Below are 21342 nucleotides of genomic sequence, written 5' to 3'. Positions count from 1 at the left end.
GGAGTGATGGTTGTGAGAGTCCCAGTACTGGTAGTGCTGGAGGCGCGAAGGAGCACACAGACAACAGGTTGCAGTCCAGGGCCTTTACTAAAACAGGTAAACTGACCCATAAACAGTCCCGGCTAGGAGGGGACCTGGATGTCTGAGAGCAATGGGGAAATTGGCCCTGGTCAGGGTGAGGGTGTAGGCCTACTGTGCTTTCTGTGCTCCTTCTGGCTATCTCCTCCTTATAGGGTAACAGCCCACGTTTCCGAGCTTTCCGTGTACTCTCGCCTGTATGGCCTGCGACGTGGGTTCCTTTCTGCTCCCGGCCTGGTACGGCTTTACTGGTCCCTTCTGTTGTAGCAGAGCCTCCAGGTTTCTTATGCCAAGGAACATACAGTCCCCTGCGTACTGGTTATCTGCTGTCGGATGTGGAATCCTTCCAGCTTCAGACACCAAAGTCTGGTAAATTAAGTCCTTTATCTGCTAAGACAGGCTCACTTCGCCTCTTGTCTCTGGCTTGTGGCTCTCCTCCTGCCACCCTTCCTCTTAGGTGCAATACAACTTTCTGTCCCTGCTCTGCTCCGGGACACGTCTCAGTACTGAGACAGGTCATCCAGTTCTCCCTAACCCTGCCCCCAGCACCAGCTTTTATAGGGGCAGCCTGCTCCCCCTACTGGCCTGAGACAGGAGGTACTGCATGCTAATGTTCCCCTGACTAGAGAACTTCCCCCTTGCTCTCAGACACAGCTTTAATACATTTTGTGGCATCCAGGCCAGGGTGACACATTCCCCCCTAGTAAAATTTAGTACTCCGGGACTAAACAGTAAACAAAGACAATATACATGACTATAAAACATTATCAGGAAAGTGACGCACAGATGGAGTTCTTAAGGTCACAGTGTGGTCTGTGACCGGGTGTCCATATCACGAACACAACGGGGAGCCTTAACCAGGTGGGGGTCTGTCCTACCCCAAGTCCTTCACAGTCTTAGTTCATTCCTTGGTTAGGCTCCGAACGCAGTCCATACAAGATTCCGGTTATAAAAAGTCCATAACCTTCGAGTCTGTACAGCAACTGTAAGGAACTGAAACACACAATTACTAATCACGCAGGTAACTTGGCAAACAATTCAACATTTGGCAACAGGGTTATTTACAATTTTAGCGCGCTCTATATTTTCCAGCGAGCGGGTATCTGCCCCTTTGTGCTCCTGGTTGATCTCCTTAACCCACTGTCTGGTGGTGGACCGACTTGGCTTTCCCCACTAGCTTTAGGAGTACAGCTACCAGCTGGGTGTACAGGTAGGGCAGGCAGCTGTCTGCAGGTTCTTTGGCTTACCGCAGGCATGGCAGGCTCACTGTCAGCAGAGGGTTGACTCTCCTGGGCTGCTGATACAGGCTCTTCTGCCTCTGGAACCGCTTGCTCCTCTTCACCTTCCGGCTCTGGTGTTGGTTGTTGCTGTGCCGGTTGCAGGAAATGCAGGACGGGTACCACTATGGCATCATTTATTCGAGTCAAGGACTGAGGGAACTCTCCGAGAACGGTGCTGATCATTTCTTTCTTGTCCTCTGCGGGTTCAAGGTCACTCTGATCCTCTTCTGCACTACGGAGTTGCTCGGGGCACCTTTTGAGGTGGTCTCTGGAGACGGTACTAGTGGTTTCTCCTCCATCCTTGGTGATCACGCACACCTTCGGGTTGTCGTGGTCAGACTGCAGTACGGTGTAGGGTTCCATTTCCCACTGGTCGTCCAACTTATGTAGCCTCCTCTTCCACTTCAGGACCTGCTCACCAGGTTCCAGGGGACCAGCAGGGGCGTGTTGGTTGAAGAGTTTTTCTTGCCTCTCTCTCACCTGGGCCAGGCTCTTCTCCACACTCTCCTGTACCTTCTTGTACTGCAGTTGCCTTTCCGCATCCCAGTTCGCATCCGGGGAGGTGTCCTCAGGCGTTAGGACTCCCATCTCCAGGTCTACGGGCAGCTTACCTGGTCTGGCTCGCATCAGGTAAGCCGGGGTGCAGTTTGTAGCATTCACCGGGATATGGTTGTATAGGTCTGTCAGGTCCGGCAGTTTTTCTGGCCGCAGGCTGCGTTCCTCCAGGGGCAACGTCTTCAGGAGGTCAATGACTATATTGTTCATTTTCTCACACATCCCGTTGGTTTGTGGGTGGTAAGGCGCTGTCCGAATCTTCTTACAGCCATAGAGGTTGCAGAACTCTTGGAAGATTTCAGCCTCGAACGCTGGACCCTGGTCTGTCAGGACCTGTTCCGGATACCCGTGCGGACGGCAAAAGTATTGTTGGAAGGCTCTGGCCGCTGTTTGGGCTGTCAAGTCTTTTACCGGGACCACCACGAGAAAATGGGAATAGTGGTCAACGATTGTCAGGGCGTAGATGTACCCTGACCGGCTTGGAGCCAACTTGACGTGGTCTAGAGCTACCAGCTCAAGAGGCTGCGTGGTGACGATGGGCCTCAAGGGTGTCTTCTGGCTGGCACGGTCATTCCTCCTTAGGTGACAAGGGCCACAGTCTCTGCACCATTTTTCTACAGCTCCTCTCATGCCGACCCAAAAGAACCTTCCTCTTAGCAGGAACTCCAGTTTCTTCCAACCGAAGTGCCCCGCTCTGTCATGGTAAGCCCCCAGGCCCATAGCTGCATCCCGCCTTGGGACCACGACTTGCCAGGTCAGCTCGTGCGTCCGGTGGTTGACAATCCTTCTGCACAGCTTGCCTTCGTAGAGGAACAGCTTGCTCTTCTCCTTCCACAGCTGCTTGGCTTCCTCTGGAGCATCCGGATCCATGCGGGCGTCCTCCTGGGCCAGCAGATCTTTCACCAGGCGGATGGCAGGGTCACTATCTTGGCTCTCGGCCCAGCTGTGATGAGGTAGGGGATTGATCATCACGGTTGTTAGATCCTCCTCCTTCACGCGGTGGGAGTATTGAGCGGCTCCATACCGATGAAACGCGGGGAGTTCTACCTCCTCCAGCTCTTCTGGGTCTTCGTCACCTTCAGGTAAGTGAGGCATCCTCGATAGGGCGTCAGCGTTGCCATTGGTTTTGCCGGCCCGGTACTTGATCACCAAGTCATAGTTGGAGAGACGGGACATCCACCGCTGTTCTAGGGCACCCAGTCTTGCATTGTCCAGGTGTGTCAACGGGTTGTTGTCCGTGTACACGGTGAACTTTGCAGAGGCCAGGTAATGCTTGAAGCGTTCTGTCACGGCCCACACCACCGCCAAGAATTCTAGCTTGAAGGAGCTGTAATTCTCCGGGTTCCTCTCGGTGGGCCTCAGCTTCCGGCTGGCGTACGCGATCACCCTTTCTCTGCCCTGCTGGTTTTGGGACAGTACTGCTCCCAGTCCCACATTACTGGCATCCGTGTGGAGAATAAAAGGCTGACCATAATCAGGGTAGGCCAGGATCTCATCCCCCATGAGGGCCATCTTCAACTGGCGGAAGGACTCCTCTTCCGGTTTATCCCACTTGAAGGGCGGCTTTTGGCTCCTGGACTTAGACTGTCCGATTAGGAGGTCCTGCATAGGAGCTGCCATCCTAGTGAACCCGGGGATGAACCTTCGGTAGTAGCCTACCAATCCGAGAAACTGTCTCACCTCTTTGATGTTCGAGGGGCTTGGCCAGCTCTTGATTGCCGTGACCTTGTCAGGGTCGGGGGCCACTCCTTCCGCGCTTACCACGTGCCCTAGGTACTGGACCTTTGGTTTCAGCAGGTGACACTTCGATGGTTTCACCTTCAGGCCATAGCCTGCCAGGGCTTCGAACACCTCGGCCAGGTGCTTTAGATGGTCCTCGTAGGTTTTCGAATAGACGATCACGTCGTCCAGGTAAAGGAGGACCCTCTCGAAGTTTCGGTGCCCTAGACAGCATTCCATCAACCGCTGGAAGGTCCTTGGTGCGTTGCAGAGCCCGAAAGGCATACAGTTGAACTCGCTCAGTCCCATCGGGGTGGTGAAGGCAGTCTTCTCCTTGTCAGCCTATGCCACAGGAACCTGCCAGTACCCGCTAGTAAGGTCCAAAGTAGAAAAGAAGTTAGCTGATTTTAGTGCGGCTAAAGACTCCTCTATTCTAGGCAGCGGGTATACGTCTTTATGGGTGATACGGTTGATTTGTCTATAGTCTACGCACATTCTCATGGTGCTGTCCTTCTTTTTCACCAGAACCAAGGGGGCTGCCCAGGGGCTACAGCTATCTCTAATGACCCCAGCTTCTTTCATTTCTTTTAGCATGCCCTTTGCGTTCTGATAATGTGCAGGGGGTACAGGTCTGTGTCTTTCTTTTATCGGTGGGTGGCTCCCTGTGGGGATGTGGTGTTCTATCCCCTTTACTCTGCCGAAGTCTAGAGGGTGCTTACTAAAGACTCTCTCGTACTCCTGTACCACCCGGTAGACTCCTTGTTTTTGGTGCAGGGGAGTGGAGTCAGCACCCACATGGAGTTTCTGGCACCAGTCCTCCTTTTGTTTCTGGGAGCCATTACCCTCCGCCTGTGGAGATGGAGGCAAGGGTTCCACGGCCCTGATAGCTTTGTGTTCGACAACAAACAGTTTGGCGAGTGTAGCGTACCTGGGTAAGTGTACTTCCCTCCCCAATGTTGAGGATGCGGACGGGCACCCTCCCATGACGGACATCAACCACCCCCCGGGCTGTCAAAATGGTGGGCCTGCTGTCTGAGTACACGGGTTCTACCATGGCTTGGTTGTCTCTACCTCTCAACCCGATTGCAGTCCGACACCAGATCATCATTTCACTTTTGGGAGGCATGGAAATGGGGAATGGGTCACTCAGTCTTACGCTACCGATCTCACCACCAGACAGTTCTACCTGCTGCCGTCTCATCAGTGCTTTTATCTCCTTGCTGAGGACTCTCTGTTGGCTGGAACTAGCATTCACCGCCACCTGTTGTAGAATTACAATTACCTCTGAAAGACAATTTTCAATCACGTTAGTACCCACAGTTATTTTAGGGTGACTTTCACGACGGTCAATGTCCACAATAATCACTCCCTGTGCCGGTAGTTCAACTTTACCAATTTTAATGGTCATCTCCTTGAACCCCATCTGCGGCACGGGTAAGCCATTACTGGCGATGATGCTCAAGTTACTGTCTGGATACCGTGTGATATCAGCATCAGTCCAATACTGCTTAAAAAGTACATAAGGGATAGTGGTTACTTGCGACCCAGTATCCAGCAAGCGCTCATGAGGATACCGTCCAGCACCACGGGTAAAAGCGGGCGCCCCCCAATTACAGTACCTGGAAATGTGTTCGGGCTGGTTGCATCGACGGAAAATGGGCTGTCCATCCTCTGCGTAGCGGTCTGTGGGCATCCCTCGGAACGACGGAATCCTCCTCTGTCGACGCCACGGGACATCCTCCGGACTTGAAGCCAACTCGATGGGTCTTGACGGGTCCACTTGCAATGCCTGGACGGTCCTGGTCAACGCCGCGACGCTCCTGGTCAGTTCCTGGACTTGGTGATGCAGATCTTTCGACGGGGCTTGATTCAGGGCCTGTGCATCAGCCCCCACGGAGTCCATAGAGGAGGGCGCCGCCTCCTGGTGGTAGGTGATAGCAGGGCGCCGGGGGTTTATAGTGCCACTGGTTGCGGATTCATGGAGCACCCTTATGGCCCTGTCCTTAAATTGGGCAAAGGTCAGATCAGGGTTCTGAAAGAACATGAGGCGCAGCTGGGCCCTGTGGGCGCTGGACAGCAGTCCTTCTATGAATTGTTCTGTTAGTAACTTATCCATTTCCTGCACGCTGCCAGGGTCAGTTTGATGGATGGCCCTCAGGGCTTCCTGCAGATTCAGGGCATAGTCTCTGATGCTGTCCTGTGCCCGCTGCTTACATCCATAGAACCTCATTTTAATTTCAGCGGAGGTACGTGTGTCAAAAGTACCCCGCAGCCGGGCCAGAATACCCTTCACGGTCCTTTTCTCCTCAGTGGGCCATGATTTCACCTGCCTCTGGGCTGCGCCAGTTAACTGCCCTGTTAATATGCTGACCTTCTGTTCCTCTGTCAGGGGGTAGACTTGGAACAAACTGTACAGCCTTTCCTTAAAGTCAGTTAGGGCATGGGGCTCCCCTGAGTACTTGGGCAGCCAGGCCGCTCCAGGGATGTAGGGCAGGGAAAAGGGCATCAACGCTGCTGCAGCTGCATTGGTGGTAGTGGGCGCCTCTGTGTCCGACATCTTCCTCCCCCCTAGTTAAGCGTGGCCTACCTTCCGACGATCCTCTTCTGTAGGCCGCGGCTCCGCTGCTGCTGCTCTGGACGAGGACCTTGCGTCACGTCCTGATGACGTCAGCGTCGCTCTCTCTCCCTTCCAGGACCTTGCGCAGCGTCGGTGCTTGGGGCGGAGCTTTGGATCTCGCGCGGTTTGGACGTCCACGCCCCTCTTCTTCCCGCACGGCGTCCTGAAGATGGCGTCCGATGGCGGGAAAACGGCTGAAGATGGCGGGAACCGACAGAAGATGGCGGTAGACGGCTGGAAATGGCGGGAAACGGCTCCGGATGGCGGGAAACCTCTTTTCAGGTAAGTGCAAAGTCTTTTCTAGGCACGCAATACCCGTTTGTGGCTGGTTGGTTTCAATCCTGCCGACTACGCCAAAGCTGACTCGCCCCCTGGGCCGTGGGGCACTCGGATCCGGGCAGTAGGGGAACGATGGGAGTAGTAGTGGCAACCCGGTTCCGCGGCTCAGGGTGGTCTGGCCAGTGGTAGTCCGTTATGCGCTGATGATTATGTCCGACTACGCCTCCCGTGGATTGCGGTTATTAGGAACCGCCGCTGCATGCAGACCGCTGGGGCCGATGAGGTGTGCAGCTAGGGTAGTGTGACTCCCCACGGGAAGAGTGCGGCCCCAGGGCAGTATAATGAATGGTGGGAGTGATGGTGGTGAGAGTCCCAGTACCGGTAGTGCTGGAGGCGCGAAGGAGCACACAGACAACAGGTTGCAGTCCAGGGCCTTTACTAAAACAGGTAAACTGACCCATAAACAGTCCTGGCTAGGAGGGGACCTGGATGTCTGAGAGCAATGGGGAAATTGGCCCTGGTCAGGGTGAGGGTGTAGGCTACCGTGCTTTCTGTGCTCCTTCTGGCTATCTCCTCCTTATAGGGTAACAGCCCACGTTTCCGAGCTTTCCATGTACTCTCGCCTGTATGGCCTGCGACGTGGGTTCCTTTCTGCTCCCGGCCTGGTACGGTTTTACTGGTTCCTTCTGCTGTGGCAGAGCCTCCAGGTTTCTTAGGCCAAGGAACATACAGTCCCCTGCGGACTGGTTATCTGCTGTGGGATGTGGAATCCTTCCAGCCTCAGACACCAAAGTCTGGTAAATTAAGTCCTTTATCTGCTAAGACAGGCTCACTTCGCCTCTTGTCTCTGGCTTGTGGCTCTCCTCCTGCCACCCTTCCTCTTAGGTGCAATACAACTTTCTGTCCCTGCTCTGCTCCGGGACACGTCTCAGTACTGAGACAGGTCATCCAGTTCTCCCTAACCCTGCCCCCAGCACCAGCTTTTATAGGGGCAGCCTGCTCCCACTACTGGCCTGAGACAGGAGGTACTGCATGCTAATGTTCCCCTGACTAGAGAACCTCCCCCTTGCTCTCAGACACAGCTTTATTACATTTTGTGGCATCCAGGCAGGGTGACACAATATGCCTCAATTCACATGGTTTTTCACGATGTGTGGTATCCCAGGAAATGGCGTACAAATTGCTCTCGCGTTGGTACTATACACCAGATAAACTTTATCATTTGGGGTTAACTAGCTCTCCACAATGCTGGAGGTGTGAGGGGTCACGAGGTACTTTGTCCCATGTCTTCTGGTATTGCCCGGTCCTTCGACAGTTTTGGTCTGAGGTTATGGGAGTTATGCGTTCTCTCAAATTAATTGTTTCAGATTTGATGGTAGTAGAGGTGGTTTTGTTCCTTCCCACAAACAACTTCCACCCTAAAAAACATGAGTTGGCCCCACTGATGTTAGGGGCTGCGAAACAAGTGATAGCCTTTAAGTGGAAGCAGCGAGCCCCACCAACTTTGGATGAATGGAAATGTAAAATGAGAGATCTTTTTAGGTTGGAGGAATTGACGAGTTGGGACTCCCTGACACATGAGAAATTTAGGAAGATTTGGGCCCCGTGGATACATTATACGGGGGGTATCACATCTTAGTCCCTGTGTGTCTGGGGGGTGTCACGGTGGTCAGCCGGGTATTAAATCAACGTTAAGTGTTGTGTACAATATTGCTAACTCTCCACATATATTGCCAAAATCCGCAAGGAGACTTGAGGGTTTACGGCCCTGTGGGCTCTGGTTTGACAAGGGACGGATATTGCAATGTTCTCTAATGTATACTTAGCATTGGTTTATCTCGGGACTTGCTTTGATTCTAGGGTTGAACTAATGCTTTATTGATACCCTCCTGTAAATGGGAATGATTTGTTTTGAATTGTTTTGAACTGTTTAATATTTCTCTGCTTGTTTAGAGAAATTTGTTAATTTTACTGTATTAAGATTGTGCAACGCAGTGTTTTTGTCTTCTTAACTATCGGAACTGATATGCATCTCTGTGTTGCATAGTATTTCTTCTTTATTGCAAAATTAAAAATAAAGAATTGAAAAAAAAAAAAAATGGCTATTGTGGTGTTTCGATTTTTTTCGCTTTACTGCTTTCATCATACAGAATAAATAAATTTATATTTTGCTGCTTTGGAGTTTTATGAACATATCAATATCAAATATACACCTGGAATCACGACTCTTTAATGCAGCTGCCATAGATTAAAAGCTGCATTTAAGGAGCTAAACAGCAGCGATCGTAGCGTGTACATCACAGCTTGGGAGGGGGTGAAAATAATCCAATCTGACTATTTGAAAATTAGAAAGCAGAGGTGGAGCAGAGTTAGTGAATATGGCCGTGCCCATGCTGGCCACTATATAGGACTAGTGAGGGTAGGACGTGCTGTACTTTCCACTGCAGTTACAGGACCCATCACAATATATTCAGGTTTTTTTTACCCATTTGCCTATTGCTGAGCCATGATTTATGCCATAAGTGTTAGTCACTATCTATAAACTGCAGCTGTTTTACCTGTCCTGATAGTGGCGCTGCAGAGCCCTGTGATCTCTGCTGTACAGCAGCGGGTACAGAAACGACATACCAAGATAGTGCCATGTTATTAACCCCTAGATGCTGTGGTGAATAGCAACAGTGGCATCTAGGTGGTTAGACTTAGGGCCTGATGCAATTGCAGAACTCTAATGAGTCACAAAGGCCCCAGGTTGCCATGGCTAAGAGCCTCTTACGCCGGGCCAAAGTCAGAGCCTCTTAGCTTTTCACTGTCGAGACCTAATGCCTTGTTATACTAAACAAACCCATCTGTGCTCTGTTGTATAGGATGGCAGCTCCCCTGGACCGATCCTCCTGCAGCAGACAGTGGTAGTCGATCCACAGGTCCCTGCAGGCACGCAAATGGAAGAAGCTAAGCAGAGAGCAGTGGCCAAGGCCGTACACCTTGTATCCACTGGAACGGTCACCTTAGGAACGGACGGTTGTGTCGTGTGGAAATCTGGGGACTGAAGGTAGATATATACTGAGTAGTGTTGAGCGATACCTTCCGATATCAGGAAATATCGGATCGGAGTGGATCGGGCCGATACCCAAAAAGTATCGGATATCGCCGATTCCGATACTGGAAACCAATGCAAGTCAATGGGACACAAATATCGGTATGAAAATAAACCCTTTCCTTCCTTGTAGGTTAATTCTACATGAAGGAAAACAACTAACAATAATGTAGAATTGGGGGAGGTGGTTGCCCAAATCGATGGGAACAGTGCTCACAGTGAAACATGAAAAGCCGGCAATTCTGCAGCGGCATACACCGGTACCCGACAATTTAGAACAGAAAGAATAGAGCTTCACACATAGATTAGATAGATAGAAACATGTCAGTCACATATATATGACATACAGTGACAGTGTTGCTTACTGTACTTGTCATTTAGTGTAAAGGATTTATTTAAAAAAATATTAGTGTTTTCATGCACCGTCTCTTTAAAAAAGCCGGCCGGCAATTCAGCAGCGGTACCCGACAATTTACAACAGAAATAATAGAGCATCACACATAGATTAGATAGATAGAAACATGTCAGTCACATATATAATAAGTACAGTGATAGTGTTGGTTACTGTACTTGTCATTTAGTGTTAAAATAAAGGATTTATTAAAAAAAAATTGGCGTGGGGTTCCCCGTAAATTTAGTCTCTAGCGAAGGTTAAGCAGACAGCTGGGGCAGATGTTTGAAGCCTGGGAAGGGGGTAATACCCACGGAGCTTCCCAGGCTACTAATATCAGCCCCCAGATGAATACCTGTCCAACCAGGTACAAATAGGCAGCTGGTGGTTGGGAGCAGCCCGTTCCTGCCTGCTGTACCTGGCTGGACACAAATATAGGGCGAAGCCCTACATCAATTTTTTTTTAATTATTTCATGAATTTCCTGAAATAATTTTAAAAAAATTGACGTGGGGCTTCGCACTATATTTGTGTCCAGCCAGGTACAGCAGGCAGGAACGGGCTGCTCCCAACCACCAGCTGCCTATTTGTACCTGGTTGGACACAACAATATAGGGAAGCCCTTTTTTTCTTAATTATTTCATGAATTTCATGAAATAATTAAAAAACAGAATACGTAGGGCTTCGCCCTATTTTTGTGTCCAGCCAGGTACAACTAGGCAGCTGGGGGCTGGAATCTGCAGCGCAGGGAGGCCCAAGCTTTCTGCCCCCCCCACCCCCTCTGCAAATTGCAGTCCACAGCCACCCCGGAAAATGGCGCGTTCATAGAAGTGCCATCTTCTGGCGCTGTACCCAACTCATCCAGGGCCCTGGTGCGGTGGCTCACTGGGTAATAAAGGGGTTAGGGCCAGCTTGGTATTATCAGCTTGGCTCATCGGGATGCCGTCACAGCCAGAGTCTGAGGAGCGCAAGCATGCCTGCGCTTCTCAGTGTCTGCAGGATGACAGGCTGGATGGCAGCTTTCTGCTGCGATCCAGCCTGTCATGTGAATGTGGCAGAGCTGAAGCTATCCTGGGAACCATGGAAAGGTAAGGATGATGTTGCTTTATTATTTTACTTTTATTGCAGGAGATTGTTGGCTTCAGCTGGAATGGGCGTGACGGTAAGTAGAGTTTAATTTAGAACAATAAAGAATTGTGTTTTTATTTCAATTAAAGGACTTTATTCTGGGTGTTGTGTTTTTTTTAAATACTTTACTAGAAATTCATGGCGGTCATGTCTAATATTGGCGTGACCCCATGAATTTCGGGCTTAGGGCCAGCGGATAATACAAAGTTGGCCCTAACCCCTTTATTACCCAGTGAGCCACCGCACCAGGGCCCTGGATGAGCTGGATACAGCGCCAGAAGATGGCGCTTCTATGAACGCAACATTTTCTGGGGTGGCTGCGGACTGCAGTTCGCAGCAAGGGGGGCCCACAAAGCTTGGGCCACCCTGCGCTGTGGATTCCAGCCCCCAGCTGCTTAGTTGTACCTGGCTGGACACAAAAATAGGGCGAAGCCCCACGTATTTTTTTTTTTAAAACTTATTTCATGAAATTCATGAAACAATAAAAAAAAAGGGCTTCCCTATATTGTTGTGTCCGGCCAGGTACAAATAGGCAGCTGGGAGTTGGGGGCAGCCCGTTCCTGGATTCTGTACCTGGCTGGCATACAAAAATATGGCAAAGCCCACGTCAACATTTTTGGGAAAAATTAATTAAAAAATAAATAATAATTTAGGGACTGCATCTTTATTAACCCCTCAAGTGTCATTTAGTGTTAAAATAAAGGATTTATTAAAAAAAAAATTGGCGTGGGATCCCCCATAATTTAATCTCTAGCGGAGGTTAAGCAGACAGCTGGGGCAGATGTTTGAAGCCTGGGAAGGGGGTAATACCCACGGAGCTTCCCAGGCTACTAATATCAGCCCCCAGCTGAATACCTAGCCTTTACTAGCTATTAAAATGGGAGACCCCCCCAAAAAATGACATGCGGTCCCCCCTATTTTAATAGCTAGCAAAGGCTAGGCAGACAGCTGGGGGCTGATATTAATAGCCCAGGAAGGGTGCCATGAATATTGGCCCCCTCCCAGGCTAGAAACACCAGCCGTCAGCCGCCCCAAAAATGGCGCATCCATAGGATGCGCCAAGTCTGGCACTTAGCCTCGCTCTTCCACGCTGCCCTGGTGCGGTGGCAGGGGGTAATAGGGTTGGGGTTCATGTCAGCGCCAGCAGCCATGAAGCCCAGGTTAGTAATGATGGGCGTCTATAAGACACCCCCATTACTAGCCTACAAAGTGTTAAAAAGCAAAAACACACACTACACCCAGAAAAAAATAATTTATTTGAAATAAAACACACCATTTTATTTAATTCTTAGTTTACTAAAAAAAATAGTTACCTTTCCACGTTCCTGCGCTGATATCCCATGCACAGCTGTCACATCTGGAGATGGTGACAGCTGTGCATGGCTGCTGTAAGCTCACGCTGCCGGGAACACGTCCGCTCCCGGCAGCGTGAGCCCTGACTGAGGTCACCGGAGTGCATTCAGTGAGCGCAGCTCCGGAGACCTCCTTTACGGCACTGCTGTACCGTGGGAATTTCTCACGGTACAGCAGGGCCGTAAAGGAGCTGACTGGAGCAGCGCTGCCTGAACTCCGGCGAACCCGCTTATGCAATGACGGGGCTGCTTTACGGCCCCGTCATTCTAGCGGCGGCAGCGGTTCAGAGCGGTCACATTCTATGTGGCTGCTCTAAACTGGAGATCATCGTGGGACACTCATGGACTACTACGGAGGGGTAAGGATAAGGTTGTGGTTTATTATTTTATATTTTATTACAGGAGATCGATGGCTTCTGGGAATTAGGTGTCTAGGTGAGTATAGGTGTATTTTTTATTTTTTACTTTATTTTAGGTGGCGATCGGCGGGGACAGGTAATGTATAAACTAATTTATTTTAGGAACCACTGGCCACCAATGAAATGTATTTAAAATTTATAGGGGACACAGTAGGGCAATTTAAATAGCAGGATCAGGCTGATGGGAACTACCGCTCCCATCGAGCTGATCCTGCTGGCACGAGTGGACGGGGGACAGACATAGGCCGATGGGAGTAATAGTGTCACATCGGCCTATGTCTGCCTGCACGCACACACCCGCAGACATCGCACAGACACCCGCACACACCAATTATGACGGGCTGATGGTCTGGGAGGTGAGGCTGACCTGTGCGGCCGTGGGAAAGTTCATGTGAGTTCATGCAATGCAGTCAAGCATGAACTCACATGAACCCTCTGAGGGCACCGCGACAACTTCAAATGAACAGCTGATCAGCATCACCTGATACCTCAGCTGTTCATTTGAAATAACCGGCGGGAAAGCGCAGCACAGAACGGGAAAGCCGGCTGTGAAGTCTTTTCATTGCCGGCTTCCCCGCCCGGGTCCTTCGCTCCCCGCTCCTTGGTGCTATGCTCCCCGCCTGGTCCTAACTTACGATCGGGATGGGAGGTGGCGAGGGGAGCGGAGGATCGGGGTGGGAGGCTGCGGAGGATCGGGGTGGGAGGCTGCGGGAAAGCGAGTATGGGGCTAAGTGATTGTTTAAAAGCCGGCGGGCGGTAAAAAGCCGCCGGCTTTTAAACAATCAGGAGAATTCTCCCACGCTGGGATGGCATTCTGATGACAGGCTGGATCGCAGCTGAGCGCTGCCATCCAGCTTGTCATCCTTCAGAGACACTGCAGAGCGCAGGCATTATGGGAACTTCCGATTCCGGTATCCGATATTGTAAAAATATCGGAACTCAGTATCGGAACTCCGATACCGCGAATATCGGCCGATACCCGATATTACAGTATCGGAAAGCTCAACACTAATACTGAGGTGTTACTCCCTGCCTGAGCTTTTATTAATAAATCACAATAAAGGGGGATATTTATTAAAACTGGTGAAAGTAAGAGTGAAGCAGTGACCCATAGTAATCAGGAATCAGCCCTGACGAGTACCTGCACTTTACACCTTTGTGTACAAGACTTGGTATTGAAGCTGACGCGCCCGCTGGGCCGTGGGGTACTTGACAGCCGTGCCTATGGCTGCTTGCTGGGATTATCACGGTGGCTGGCCCGGTTCGTGACCCAGGGCGGTCAGTAAAAAGACAAAACAAAAAGGGAAAAGTTTATATAGGATAGGAAAAGGGAAATTGTTCGTGACACCACCTGTAGATTCTGGTGAGGTTCACCAGCGCTGCGGCAGTCCTCTGAGGCCGGTGTTCAGGCAGCTTAGTTGGTGTAGCTCCCTACAGGTGGAGCGGAACCTCAGGGCAGCATAGATGGGGGGATGTGTGGCGTCCCTGAGGGTTCGGTCACCACAGAGGTATTGCATCTCAACCAGAGGTGTGGTATCTCACTCTCAGGTAAGGAAGGAGTATGGCTCAGGACCCTTGCACTACATCCACTACACCACATTTCCGGGGGACAGGGTGATAATGCTCCTACGGGAGAGCACAAGAGTCCCTGATCCCTGGCTGGAGTGGGGAGGAACCACTTAGAGAGGGGGAACTATGTAGTGGATGGGCGGAGGACGTAGATTCTGGGAGCACAGTAGAAAAAGGTATATTAGTAAGGAACCATCTTAGATTAGTCAGTCAGTTGGAGAGTTCCAGTCAGTCAGACTGAGGTGCAGGCAGGGGGCAGAGGCTCTGTATGAGCTCTGCTCCACAGGCAGGCCCTGCCAAGAGGCCTGAGCCTGGGAAGGAGAGAAGAAAGGAGAGGGAGCAGGACGGCTCCAGTAATGAGGAGAGAAGGGACCCTAGGGGTACGGGTCGTGCAGCAGGCCAACCGTACGCCCGCCGTTACTAGAAGAGTAAGGGGGTCAGGCCAGAGAAGGGGAACCAGGTCCCCCCAACCAGCAGAGACTACAGGGCTCAACTGGGAACCGGAGGCTGCAGCACTTCAAGTACAGCAGGCCGCCCACACCAGCCACCAGGAAAGTAGCCACATAGGGCCAGGGGATGGAACACACGTCGCCCACCAAGGCCCGAGGACACTGGACAGAGGTGCCACTAGGTGTGAGGTACAAGGAAAGAGGCCAGAGAGGACACACAGAAGGGGGTCCTGCTAAGTGCTCCGGAGCTACCTGGGAGTCGACTGAGCCCCTCACTCGGTAAACACAGGATGACGCGGGAAGTTATAAACCTGCAGTAATAACTTGGAGTGAAAGAACTGTGAGTAAAGACCCTGAGACTGCATTGCAAAGACTATGCGTTGTCATTACTGATTCCCTGCACTATCACCACCATCATCCACTCACGCTGCCCTGAAGCTACACTCCACCTGTGGGGAGTCACATCACCTAGCTGCATATAACACCAGCTTCAGCGGACTGCCCCGCAGCGGCGGTTACCAATGACCGCAATCCACAGGTGCGTAGTCGGACCATGTACAACAGAGACACATAGACTACCCCTGGTTTGACCGCCCTGGGTCACGGACCAGGTCGCCGCCACGGTGACTACAACCCCCAGCATCTACAGGGCCCGGCTCCGTGTACCCCCACGGCCCAGGGGGCGCGTCAACTTTGGCATAGTCGGCAGGATATGTAACCAACCCGTTATCACCGGGTATCGGGCGCCTAGAGACTATTTCACTGCACTGAAAGTGGCGCCCTCCCCAGAAGAACGGGCGCCATTATGTGCGTGCTAAAAGATGACCAGAGACCACCTCCCATCGTGGACCGGGTCCCAGTATGGCGCCAACAGCGGAGCCCGCCCCAAACAGCAATGGTCATGTATGCCAGTGTGTCCATCAAGGTGGGGGGGCTGACCCTGAAGGTGACCGATAGCAGGCTGCCATGGGACCGCAGCAAATTTCCCTGGGACTGCCCGCAGCAGGGGAGGGGAGAGAGGAAAACTGGGAGACAGGGTGTGGTCTGGATCAGTCTCGACAGATCACACCCGGTGGGGAAGATGGAGGACGACAGCACCAGAGCCCCAGCCAGCGACATTCTGCAGTCTGAAGCACCCTACACCCTGGAGGAGCTCGTGGCAAAGCTGCCCCAGGAGGACTCGGAGTTCCTCCGCTCCGGGATGGAAGACCTGGGCCGGAGGATGGAGAAGGCCCAGCGCGACGCCATCACCGGATGGAAGCGGGAGATGGAGTAGAGGATGGCGGACCGTCAGCAAAGGACGCTGCCCAGCACCGGCAGTGTCCCAGCCGTCGCGGATCCCGACCAGCGCCAGGAGGCGACGCGAGACGCAGGAGCGGCCGCGGGAGCAGGTAGGAGGAGTCTCCCTGTCCCGGGCGCTGCCAGCGTCGACCTGCTCCTGGGCCCCCTGGTGGAGCCGCTGCCCCTGGGTGCTAGCACCGCCAGCCCGCTCCTACTCCCACAGCTGGGCCCATCGCCAAGCCCTCCAACCCCGGGCGCCACCAGCGGCGGCCCGCTCCCATAGCCAAGCCCTCCAACCCCGGGCGCCACCAGCGGCGGCCCGCTCCCGCAGCCAAATCCTCTGACCCCGGGCGCTACTACCACCAGCCCGCGCCCAGGCCCAAAGTCGCGCCCTCTGACCCCGGGCACCATCAGCAGCGGCCCTCTCCAGGTCCCACCGCAAGTCCTGCAAAACCTGGGCGCGCCAACCCTGCATGCCCCGCAGGCCTCAACACCGCTACCTCTGGGCACCAATGATGCCGGACAGCTTCTGGGTCCACTGCAGGAGCCGTCTCCCCCGCCCGCTGAGCGGGTATACCTACGTCGCCGGTGGGACTGGTCCGCGGAGGTGGAAGACCAGCAGCCCTCACTCCTGCCCGCTCCGGAGCCCGCCGCCGCTTCCCAGGTACCGGTGGAGGAGGCCCAATTCGAATGGGATCACTCGGGGAGGATCTAATGGGGTTCTCCCAGGAGACCAGGGCAGCCGCGGCCCGCCGTAAGGAGTTCTGCCGCCAGCAGCTGGCTCAATTTGAAAAGGAGCGCAGCTCACGGCGCAAGCGGTGGGAGAGATTAGAGGCCCAGAACCTGCAGGAGAAGACCCGGGCCTGTCAGTTCAACGAGGCCGCTCACGGCCCCAGAGAAGAGGGGACCGTTGTCAAATTTGATTTAGAGGCCGAATGGGGGTTCATCCGGGACCCGCACACAGACATTGATTTGTTTGTGATTAGAAGGGATGTGGAGTCTCAACTCAGAGCGGGTCACCCTGATTGGGACCTCTACCCCGGAGACATTGTAACCTATACCAGGCACCGAGGAGTCAGGGGCTGGTACGCCCTTAAAGTTCACAGAGTGGAGGAGGAGAGTGAGTTCTACCCCTGTGAAACTGAAGACTAGGCTGGGTCAGCTTCTCGAGGACCAGAGCCTCCCCGGAGGGAGCAGTATAATTAGGAACTTTAAACAGCCACCAGTACCCATGCAGAGTGGACACTGCAAGTTTAGAGTAAATGTGTGTGAACAGTTTACCCGTTTATTTAGTTACCCGGAACGGGTCCAAGGACTAACCGGCTGAGGACTGGGAGCAGCCACTTCTTGTAAATAGTTGCACCTCTTGAGGTGCCCCATATTGGTTTTATAAGGAACTACAACAAACAACCTCAGAACAAAAACCCGTTGGCCGAAGACGAGGTCCAGTACCTGCTTCATCTAAGCCCTGCAGCCACCCCAGGGCCGCCGTTGAGGGTTTGGGACGGGTCCCTCATGTTCGTTGGTTACCAGTTGCAAGTTGCACTTTAAAGAAAATGGACACCTTTTCGCTGCACTGTGACCAGTTAATCAAAGATTACTTGAAAATGTTTTATATGTCTTATATATATGAAAAGTTTTATACAAGTGAAAAGAATTTTATAATGTTTTATATAATGTAACCGGTAACATTAAAAGGAAATATGCCTCCCATAAAGGGAAGAAGTGTTGTTAATAATCTTATATGTCGACGTGTCCTAAAATTTTGCGTGTCCTTAAAAATTGTCTTTCACTCAGTTCCAGCCCGCGGACGTGCTGTGTTTTACCAGGGGGGTGTGTGGCACCCCTGAGGGTTCGCCACAGAGGTATTGTTAGAACCTTGCTGTTAGGTTTTTTTTCCTTTGCTGGTCACATGACCTTGTTGGCCTATTTAGTCCTGCTCCGCCCTTCTGGCTTTGCTGGACTTCATTGTATATCTACTTTCTAGCTAGCCTGTGCTCTGTATCTAACTCTGTTAGTTTGCTTGGTCTACGGACCTCTATGTTTTATCTATTTTGTTTGTTCGTCTGTCTGCTACTATTTCTGTTAGGAGGTGTCCCATATTCCTCCCAGTCCTTAGTACTTGTAGGGATTCCCTCCCCACATCTATAGGTCTCCGTACAGACTAGATTAGGACTTTAGCAGGTCTGATCGCAGGATCAGGTTCCCTGTTACATCGTAGGGATTCAGCTGAGTCCTATAGTAGGGACAGATCTCCTCTCTTTCCTTAGCTTTGGTAGCAGAACATAACAGTAAGTCCAGCCAGCAAATTCTCTAAGGAAAGATTTTTCTGTTCCATCATGGTGTCGGTTCAGGATTTGGCTCATCGCCTGCAGGGACTCTCTCTGGAGATGGCCGAGCTCCGTCAGCACGTGAGTAACTGTCCTGGAGCACATTTCTTGGAGCCTAAGGTATGTTTGCCGGATTTATTTTTTGGTGAACACCGAGAATTTTTTTCATTTAAAAATGCTTGCTTATTGTATTTTCGTTTGAGACCTAAGTCCTCTGGGGATGAATCCCAGCGCGTAGGGTTCATAATGTCACTTTTGCGCAAAGAGCCTCAGGAGTGGGCCTTTTCTTTGCAACCTAGTGATTCATGCTTCAGATCAGTGGATAGTTTTTTTTTCTGCTTTGGGACTATTATATGATGATCCTGACCGTGTCGCATCAGCTGAGACTGAGTTGAGACGTTTAAAACAAGGATCGGGTAATGTGGAAAAATATTGTACACATTTTCGTCGTTGGTCCACTCAAACAGGGTGGAACGATTCTGCTCTGAAAAGTCTATTTCTTGCTGGGCTCAGTGAAAGGGTTAAAGACCTGCTAATTGCTTATCCTACACCTGAGGATTTGCAACAGGCTATGCAATTAGCTATACGGGTGGATAGAAGACTGCGTGCTAGGGTTAATGAGAGCAAATCCTCTGCTATGTCAGTTTCTGGTTATGATAATGTGTGTATTAACAGTGGTGAACCGATGGAGATTGGATCGGTGGCACCTCGCTCTCAAGAAAAAGACCGTCGTTTTTCGGAAGGCTTGTGTTTCTATTGCGGAAAATCTGGTCATTTGATTAAAGGCTGTGAGCTTCGTATGAAGAAAGAAAAAAAAATGGTCAGTCACGCCCGTATTGCCTGTTTAAATTCCAAGGGTGTATTTTTAGCTGCTTCCACGATTGCTCAGAAAAAATTGATGGAATTTCGGGTGTTTGTTGATTGCGGGTCTACACTGAATGTAATTGATGGGGGATTCGTGGAAAAACTCAATTTAAAACCTGAACCTTTATCATCCCCCATTGCTGTGGTTTCTGTGGATGGCTCCCCTTTGAAGAATATTACTCTCAAGGTCAGTGAATTTCCTCTCACTATTAATGGTGTTCACCATGAGAAATTGGATTTGGTAGTGTTGAATAACTTGCCTTCTCCAGTAATATTGGGTTTGCCCTGGTTAAAATTTCACAATCCTGTACTGGATTGGTCTACCAGTGAAATTAAATCCTGGAGCCATAAATGTTATGACAAGTGTTGTAACGGGCGTATTGCAGCTTTGGATAGGGGAGAATTGCCTGTTCCTATTCAGGATTTTTGGAGAGTTTTTTCTGAGAAAGAATCGCAGGTTTTGCCTCCCCATAGAGACTATGATTGTTCTATTGAATTTGTCCCTGGAGCGACTCTTCCTAAGAGTCGTTTATTTAACCTTACTATTCCTGAGAGGAAGGCTTTGGAGGAATACATACAGACAAGCTTGGCCGCCGGTCACATTAGGCCCTCTAAGTCTCCTGTGGCGGTTGGATTTTTTTTTGTAAAAAAAAAGGACGGCGGTTTACGTCCTTGTCTGGATTTTCGTGAGATTAACAAAATTACGGTACGCAATCCTTACCCACTGCCATTGATTCCTGATCTGTTTAACCAGTTATTGGGGGCCAAGTGGTTCTCTAAAATTGACCTTAAGGGGGCATACAATCTGTTGCGCATGAAGGAGGGTGATGAATGGAAGACTGCTTTTAACACTCCTGTGGGTCATTTTGAGAATCTGGTTATGCCTTTTGGTCTTACTAATGCTCCTGCATTTTTTCAGAATCTGATTAATGACATCCTTAGACCTTTGATCGGTAAAAATGTGGTTGTGTATTTGGATGACATTTTGATTTATTCGCCAGATCTGGAGTCTCATTGGCGGAGCGTGCGTGAGGTATTACAGTTATTAATGGACAATTCGCTTTTTGCTAAGCTGGAGAAATGTGAGTTCGCTGTACAGAGAATTAGTTTTTTGGGCTACATTATCTCCAGCAAAGGTTTTGAGATGGATCCGGTTAAGGTTCAGGCTGTGCAGGAATGGCCTAGGCCTATTGGTTTGAAATCGATACAGAGGTTTTTGGGTTTCGCCAATTACTATAGAAAGTTCATAAAAAATTTTTCTAGTATTGTCAAACCTCTGACTGATCTCACCAGGAAAGGTGCTGATGCGGTTCAGTGGTCTTCTGAGGCCATTGAAGCTTTTGTGTATCTCAAGGAGAGGTTCACCTCTGCTCCCATCCTTATGCAGCCTGATGTTACTAGGCCGTTTTTGGTTGAGGTTGATGCTTCCTCTGTGGGGGTCGGCGCAGTATTGTCTCAGGATAACGGGGATGGATTACATCCCTGTGCCTTTTTTTCAAAAAAATTTTCGGAGACTGAATTGAATTACGATATTGGTAATCGGGAATTATTGGCTATTAAACTCGCATTTGAACACTGGCGCCACTTCTTGGAAGGTGCGGAATTTCCCGTTCAGGTTCTTACGGATCATAAAAATCTGATATATCTTGATGCTGCCAAGCGCCTGAATGCCCGTCAGGCTAGGTGGGCACTGTTTTTCTCGCGGTTTAATTTCTCCGTTACTTACATCCCTGGTACTAAGAATGTTAAGGCGGATGCCTTGTCTCGCAGTTTTTCTCCCATAGTCGGTGCTGAGAAAGAGGAAAACATTTTACAAGAAGGTGTTGTCATAGCTGCTTTAGACTCCGTTTTGGAAGATGAGATTCTTAAAGCTCAGGAGAATGCCCCATCTAACACTCCTCATGGGAGGTTGTTTGTGCCTGGGACCTTTAGGAGAGA

The sequence above is a fragment of the Phyllobates terribilis genome, unplaced genomic scaffold, assembly GCF_046119375.1.
Source record: "Phyllobates terribilis strain yellow unplaced genomic scaffold, ASM4611937v1 Scaffold_8__6_contigs__length_399053987, whole genome shotgun sequence".
Lineage (NCBI taxonomy): Eukaryota > Metazoa > Chordata > Amphibia > Anura > Dendrobatidae > Phyllobates > Phyllobates terribilis.
The sequence above is the reverse complement of the archived record's forward strand: the minus strand, read 5'-3'. Positions refer to the sequence as shown.